Here is a 9,074-nt window from a genome sequence, read left to right as displayed (position 1 = left end):
TTTGGTTTCCGAATTCGGCCTGCAAAAAGAAGAGAAGCAATTAGCATAAAGACCATTTAAAGTCCAGTTTACTATTATTATTATTTTTATTATGTACATTTTCTCTACAAAATTTATTGCTCATGGATAATTTAATTTTTCTTTCCAAGTCAAATTTCTAGAGTCACATGATCGCCTAATAGATTTTATGTACGGATCCAGAATTTACTTTTGGGATGAATGGATGATTAGTTTAAATTTAATGTAATAAATTATATATATATATATATATTATTAAAAATAGTATAATGTTTAAATAAGTTGAATCCTACTCGATTTTAAGACATAAAACTCATTTACAATATAATATATATCTATATCTTTAGTTAAATCTTATTCAATATACAATGTTAAACAGTGTACAAGAAAATCAACATTCATTTTATTGCGAAGTTCCAACTTCACATTCTTCATTGCAGAAAATGATTGTTTAGTAGTAACGCTATAAACACAAGATGAATCAATCTAGTCAACATAACATAAACTTTTGATCATTCACTCTTGATCAATTGTTGACAAAGCTCAATAAATGTGAAAACCTTCAAATTGTATATCACATCAAGTTTATAATGTTCCAATTCATATTACAATGCAATAATATCTTGTTATGTGAAATTTCATAAAACTTCGTTAGAAGCTTACAAATAGTATCATTATTAAACGAGTCAAATAATTTTTTTTTGAGTTTAAAGATGTACTCAAATATGAAGTTTCGCTGATGACTCATTAAATTGAGTATGTAACTCCATCGATATGAAGTCAATTGCTGCATTAAAAACATCAAAATGGTAATGTTGTTCAACTGTATTTTACTGACGAGAACGATCTTATATAGACAATTAATGTCAGAACATCAATTTCATTTTTTTGAACAAAATCCTTTTAACTTCATCAAATTATTTCTCCACTTGCATTCTCTATGTTTTTAAGGCTTTGAAATAATAGTTAGAATGTCATGAAGTTTTCATTGAAAGAGTTGAAAAAGAATATTTGTTGTTCTAAATGCATTAAATGCAAAATGAAAACAAAGTCAAAGTTTTCCATATTTATGTAAATCCTGGGAACTTCGGTCTTAACTCTTCTAATTGAAGAATGATCACTAAGAACTTAAATTTTTTTACAAGTTGCAGCATACATATTTATCAAGCTTTCTACTGAGTGATAGTAAGAACTCCAACCAGCAGCTCAGAACTACATTCTTCAATTGCTAACATATGATTAATTTCGTTCCTTTGTGCAATATGACATTCATCAATGTGCTTAGTAGAAGAAGTGACACAATTGACAATATTATCCAAATGAGAAAAGAATTCCCAAATAACATTGACCTCCTTAGCAGCAGAAAACAATGTGAGTTATAATCGATGAGCAAACAATGAATATAATATGCATATGGACAATCTTTAAGAAATAATGCATGAAATCCATTCCACTCGCCACGCATATTACTTGCACCATCATTTCATTGGCCTATCATTTTATTAATTTGGAGATCATGATTAACAAGAATATTTGACACTGGTAAAAAAGGACCTTTATCGACGGTTTTTCCCGAAAGTTTTGTAAACCTCTCCTAAATACTCCCGAGAGGAACAAATCTTTCGCTATTAAAAATAGATTCCGAGAGGGGTGTAAAACCTTCGGGTTTATTCATTATTACCGAAAGTTCTACAAAGAACTTTCGGTTTTTACCTTCACAAAAAACCCAAAAAAATTCTAAGTGTTAAATGTGAGTTAATTGCGAAGGTTTTTGTAAAAACCTTCGGTTTTGAAATCCCTTGGTTTTTTAATTACGAAGGTTATTCAAAGAACCTTCGGTTTTGCCTTTTTTGAAAATTTCATTTCCGAAAGTTTTACAAAGAACATTCGGTTTTGCTCAATTAAAAAAATTCTAATTTTTGAAATTGTTTTTTCCGAAGGTTTTTTAATAAACCCTTGGTTTTGACTAATATCAAAACCGAAAGTTTTTTGAAAACCTTCGGCATCAACCTCTATAAATACATACCCTAACCCTTCTCTTTTTCATTCCGCTCATTTCTCCTTTCTCTCTCTTCCGCCGCCGCCGCCTGCCTCCTCCAAGTCGCGGGTTCTTCTCCTCTCTTCAGGTAATTTGTTTCATTTGGTTTTTTTTTGTTTTGTTTATTATAAGATTTAGATTTCTTAAGTTTATATATATATATATATATATTATAGATCTAGATTTATGTTAGTTTACGTTATTTTGTTTGATTAATATATATATACATATATCTGAAATGCATTTAGGATATGGGTGATTCGACATGGAATAGACTTCGGCGTACACCGGAGAAACTGCCTCTGTGTTACCAGAATCTGATAGCACAATCAGAAATTGCGGCACGTGAGGATGAGGTAAGAAAGATGACGCTGGAAATGGAACAAATCCGATTAAGGGATGCGGAAAGAGGTCGTTTGCTCAGTGAAATCAAAGCGGACCGGGCCGAAATGTCTCAGAGATTAGAGAATCTCGAACAGGAACTTGTATTGTTGAGGAGTCGACTGAATCAACCACCCCCTCCTTCCACCCCATCTAATAATTAATTTCAAGATTTATTATGGATTTATTATGGGTTTATGACAATTAATATTTTTATGCGTTGTGTTTTAATATTTATGAATTATTGTTATTATGTTTGGTTTGGTTTGGTTTAATATGTTGTTAAATAATAATGTTTGATTGACTTTTCAATTTTTTTTTTTAAAAAAAACTCATTGCTAAAATCGAAGGTTTAATTGAAAACCTTCAGTTTTGACCCATTTTTTAAAAATCTTTGGGTAAAAACCGAAAGTTTTCAAATAAACCTTCGGGTTTGACCGCTGTTTAAAAAAAATGGGGAAGTGTAAAAACCGAAGGTTTTCAAATAAACCTTCGGTTTTACCCATGTGTTGAAAATATCTATTTTTTTTCTAAGTATGGGGAAGGGTAAAAACCGAAGGTTTTCAAATAAACCTTCGGTTTTACCCATGTGTTGAAAAAATCTATTTTTTTTCTAAGTATGGGGAAGGGTAAAAACCGAAGGTTTTCAAATAAACCTTCGGTTTTACCCATGTGTTGAAAAAATCTATTTTTTTCTAAGTATGGGGAAGGCTAAAAACCGAAGGTTTTCAAATAAACCTTCGGTTTTACCCCTGTGTTGAAAAAATCTATTTTTTTTTCTAAGAATGGGGAAGGCTAAAAACCGAAGGTTTTCAAATAAACCTTCGGTTTTACACCTGTGTTGAAAAAATCTATTTTTTTCTAAGTATGGGGAAGGCTAAAAACCGAAGGTTTTCAAATAAACCTTCGGTTTTACCCCTGTGTTGAAAAAATCTATTTTTTTTCTAAGTATGGGGAAGGCTAAAAACCGAAGGTTTTCAAATAAACCTTCGGTTTTACCCCTGTGTTGAAAAAATCTATTTTTTTCTAAGTATGGGGAAGGCTAAAAACCGAAGGTTTTCAAATAAACCTTCGGTTTTACCCCTGTGTTGAAAAAATCTATTTTTTTTCTAAGTATGGGGAAGGCTAAAAACCGAAGGTTTTCAAATAAACCTTCGGTTTTAAGAATTCCCAAAAAACTTCTGATCAAGGTCAAGACCGAGAGGTATATTTAAAACCTTCGCAAATACACATCAAAACCGAAAGTTAATTTTATAACTTTCGGTTTTAACAGTAACTAGTTTGTTATATTATTTTGTTTTTAACCCACTAGTCTTAACTTCTAACTAATATAATCAATTTTTTGTTGTATTTTAAAATTTTATATTGTGTTTCATGTTCAAATATTTATTATTGTGTTTGATTATTATAGAGAAGTCTATATGAATGTTCATGTTTGATTATCTTATGAATGTATGTAATGTTTGATCATATGGATTGTGCAATATTTTAAAGACATCAAATGTGTTAAATTAATGTTGTCAAAGGTCATTAGAAGGTGAAAAACCAAAGAATTTAACAATTTTTCAAGTGCTAATTCCGAAAGTTATATAAACTTTCGGTTTTGACATTTCTCAAGAACGAGGGTTTTATATAAACCCTTCGGTTTTTATGGATATTTCCGAGAGTTAATTATATAACCTTCGGAATTATCATTTCACAAAATTGTTAAATTAATTGGTTTTCTACCTTCCAATCTAGACTCCTAAGTAATATAATCAAGTGTGTATTTTAATTTAAAAAATTTAGATTGTCTTTAATGTTAAAATGTTTATGAATGTGTTTGATTATATATAGAAGTGTATATATATGAATGTTTATGTTTGATTATCATATGTATTTGTGTAATGTTTGATCATATGGATTGGGAAATGTTTTAAGGATATCAAATGTGTTAAATTAATGTTCTTCAGCGTTATTAGAAAGTGAGAAACCAAATAATTTAATCATTTGTGATGTTGTAAAACCGAGAGTTTAATATATAACTTTCGGAAATATGCATATAAAACGAGGGATTTACCAAAAACTCTCGGTTTTTATAAAATTCAATTTAAATATAAAAATATAAAACCGAGAGTTTAATATACAACTCTCGGTTTTGGGCAATTAAATTTAAACATAAAAAATAAAAACCGAGAGTTTAATATACAACTCTCGGTTTTGGGCATTTAAATTTAATTGTAAATAACAAAAAAAATATATAAAACCGAGAGTTTTAGTATAAACTCTCGGAATTCAACAATCAAAACCCGAGAGTTTTCAATTAACTATCGGAATTTAATTGAATAAAAAACCGAGAGGTTTTGTTATAACCCTCGGGAATCACCTTTAAATTAATAAAACCCTTCTTTTCTTCCCCGTTTCCTTTTCTCTCTCCCCTCTCTCATCTATCCTCTTCTTCCTCCACGCCGTCCCTCCCGTCCCTCCCACGCCGTCCCTATTCCGCGCTGATTGAAGACCTCCGAAGACGAAGACGACGAAGCCTTCCGATTGAAGACCGTCCGCTCTCCAGCCGAAGACGAGCCTCCCGATTGAAGACCGCCCACTTTCCAGCCGAAGACGACGAGCATCCCGCGGATTGAAGACCGCCCGATTGAAGCAACTTCCTCCGCCGCGACGCCGATTGAATCAACCTCCTCCGCCGCTGTTTGAAGACTGCCGCCGAAGAAATTTGAAGGTTAGTTAGTTTTTTATTTTAAGTTATATATATTAGTTTCATTTTAGGACAGATTGGTTTTAGGTTAGATTAGTTAGATTTTAGGATTTTGTATGAATTGATTTATGCTAGAATTGATTTAGGTATGAATTGAATTTGATTTACGTTAGAGATTTGATTTAGAATTGAATTGGATTTGATTTTAGGAATTTGTATGAATTGGATTTGAATTTAGAATTGGATAATTAGGTTTATATTTTTGTTAAAAAAGTGTAGAAATTGTATTGGATTGTGTTATTGGATTTGATTTTGGAAATGATTTTGGTTTGATTTAGGTTAGATTTCGTTTAATTTAGGTTTTGGTTTGATTTTGGTTTGATTTTGGTTGGTTTGATTTGAGTTTAATTGAGGTTTGATTTAGGTTTTGGTTTAAAACATAGAGTGAGTTCATTATAAACCATATATTCTAACTCTTTATATTTATTTTAACAACTACATGTCGGGTAAATGTATGTATAGGTTGCTCAATTAACCGAATTTAACGACATATCAAGAGACCTCAAGATCTTAGGAGAAGGTCCAAGTATGTACTCGTCTATGTATGTTTGGTGTAAAGTAAACGGATACAAATTCTGTACAGAAAAAAACGACGAAGGTTTGACAACTCAAAATAATGGGGTGGTTGTTGAAGGGTTCAATGAGTCTGAAACTATGTCATACTACGGAGTTTTAACAGATATAATCGAAGTGCAATATTTTTCTCACAAACGAGTTGTTTTATTCAAGTGTAAGTGGTTTGATACACACTCGGGGGAACTAGGAGTGAAAGTGGATAAATATGGCTTTGTAAGTATAAATGTAAACCGATTTTTAAAAACCCAAAGTCAAGACCCGTATATATTGGCGAGTCAAGCAAAACAAGTCTTCTACGCCCTTGATATGTCAGCCCGACCCGGTTGGAAGATTGTGACAAAAATAAAACCGCGGTTTACAAATATATAGATGAGATTAATTAGGTAGATTATATGTTTTTTACTATATATTATTTCTTATTACTACTTTATTTCAATTAGTCGCTCATTTATTAATGGTATGCATTAAGAATGTCTAAAGGTAGTAAAGAACCTTGGTGGAGTACGAGGAAAATACCCAGCAAACTCTTAAAGCCATACTAGAACCTCATTGCACAATCAGAAAACTTAAGGCTTCGAGAATCGTCTACTAGAGATGCACCACCTATTGTTGTAGTCCCGATAGCTACTGCTCCCCCAACAGACGAGGATGTTGAGGCTGCTGAGGCAGAAGAGTTTGTAGAGAGTACGTTTGCTAATGTGGGGGATGAGGACGATGAGGCTGACGATGAGGGTCACGAGGACCCTCAGGACGTGGATGAAGAGGAGGAGCATGGATCGACTCCCGACCCATCATCGACAGGTAACTTGTTTACTATTAGTTATAGTTTGAATTGATTCACATATCTGATTATGAATTTGATCTATTTTGAAGAATCTTGTGCCCGCAAGAGACGAGGGAAAAACAAGAATATTGCGTTATCTAAGAGACCAGCGGGGACAAGGATTCCTCTCACTTTTAGAGAGGTAGATGGGAGGCCGGGCGGTGTTGACGTTGGAAGAACAAGGTGGTCTAGACATGTGGGGTCGGTTGTGCGGGATCCCTCAGCCGTCTCGCACCGTCTTTTGAAGTGGAAGGCATTAAGTGCTGACCAATTGGATTACATTTGGAATTCTGTGAAGGTAAAGATTAATTAATTATACATTGATCATTCAATAATTATTTTAAAACATTTGAATGTTTTTATTTTCAGGATCCGTTCGAGGCTACTAATGGTCCTATTGATTCTTTTCGAAAAACCGCAATGGGACACGTCAGACAGATATGGGATAGATGGCGCTCGGATTTGCACAAGGAATATATCCGCATCCATAAAGGAGACGAGGCCGCGGTACTTGTCAATCCTCCACCAGACTACGATCGAGATGATTGGGAGTTTGTGTGTCGCAACCATTTCTTTACGGAGAAATTTAAGGTACGGTTTCATAATTCAAATAAAATATGATATTAGTTATTCTAACTTCAATTTTTTTATTTGAATTTCAGAAAAATAGTAGCAAAAATATAGCTAACAGAAAGCAGCTAAAATTCCCGCATCATACGGGAAGTAGACCGTTTGCTCAAATTGAAGAAGAGTTGGTAAGATTGTTATGAGTTATATAATAACTTAATATAAAGATTGTTATGAGTTATATAATTTTTTTTTCAACAGGCGATTGAAATGGGACGGGCTCCATCTGTGGTTGAAGTGTTCAAGAGGACCCGTACCCCAAAACCGACAAAAGAAAACCCAACTCCCGTCCCGGACGACCGCGTTCAAGAGAAAATTGTAAGTGAATTGAATTTAATTAAATTACTTATAACTAGTTTATAAATTATTATATAATTGACAAATTATTTCAAATTTGCAGGTTGAGATGGAGGAAGTTCTAAGTAACGAACCGGAAATATCAGACTTTGAGTTGACGGAGAGAGTATTCGGACGCCAAAAACATGGGGGAGTATTCGGTATGGGATCAGGCGTCCGACCCACACACTTTCGTCAGGATCTACGAAGTTCTAACAATTCTCAACGAGCCACTAATCGATTGTTTGAGGAGAATCAAAGAATGGCGATGGAACTTGAGGAATTGAAGAAAAGGGATGAAGAAAAAACTCAAACGATTAATCAAATCCAAGCGGAAAAGGTAGAATTGATTTCAAGAATGGATAGAGAAAGTGCAAAACAGGAGAAGGAAAGGTTAGAATTGAATGCAAGATTAGAGAGTTTTGAAATGTTTATGCGGCAATATCAACCACCCCCTCCCCCCACCAGCTAGTTCTAAGACGTTTCGACTATATGAATTGATTGAATATGTTTAATGGTTTAATGTAAAACATGTTGTTGGGATGATTGATTGGAGAATTTTGGAATGATGATTTTGTTTTATGAATTGATTGGTTTGGCTGAACGGGTTTAGGTTTCGGTATGGGGTTTCGGTTGAGCACAAAACAATAGGGCTATTTTGTAAATTTTTAAGAGAAAACCCGAAAGTTAAATGGAAGCTTTCGGTTTTTCTTTAAAGGGAAAAACCAAAGGTTAAGCTAATAACTCTCGGTTTTTCTTTAAAGGGAAAAACCGAAGGTTAAGCTAATAACTCTCTGTTTTTCTTTAAAGGGAAAAACCGAAGGTTAAGCTAATAACTCACGGTTTTTCTTTAAAGGGAAAAACCGAAGGTTAAGCTAATAACTCTCGGTTTTTCTTAAAAGGAAAAAACCGAAAGTTAAGCTAATAACTCTCGGTTTTTCTTAAAAGGAAAAAACCGAAGGTTAAGCTAATAACTCTCGGTTTTTCTTCAAAGGAAAAAACGAAGGTTAAGATAATAACTCTCGATTTTTCTTCAAAGGAAAAACCGAAGGTTAATTCAATAACTCTCGGTTTTTCTTTCAAGGGAAAAACCAAAGGTTAAGCTAATAACTCTCGGTTTTTCTCATTTGAAGAAAACCCGAGAACTAGAGGATATCTTTCGGTAAATACACAATTATTTTTAACGACGGAGTCAATACCGAGGGATGGCGACAGTTACCTTAACTCTCGAATTTTGGTCTATACAGAAAGTTATAGGGTCAAAACCGAGAGTTTTCACTCTCGGTTTTGACCATTTTTTTACCAGTGTGATATCTCTTTTTTTAGATTTAATGAGGTAGTGTCACTAACACTTTTGATTTTGATGACGAAAAATCTTTATGTCAAAATCCCATGATTATTTACAAACCTTAAGATGCGGGTCACTTGTTCACGTTTAAATATTTCGTATTGTTTGTGTCGTCAATGCCTTCTATGTTGCGTTTTTTTTCTTTTTTTTTCTAAAGAACAACAAAACACAATAT

This window comes from Impatiens glandulifera, chromosome 1, assembly GCF_907164915.1.
Source record: "Impatiens glandulifera chromosome 1, dImpGla2.1, whole genome shotgun sequence".
In the NCBI taxonomy this organism is placed as follows: Eukaryota; Viridiplantae; Streptophyta; class Magnoliopsida; order Ericales; family Balsaminaceae; genus Impatiens; species Impatiens glandulifera.
Note: the sequence above shows the minus strand (reverse complement) of the source record.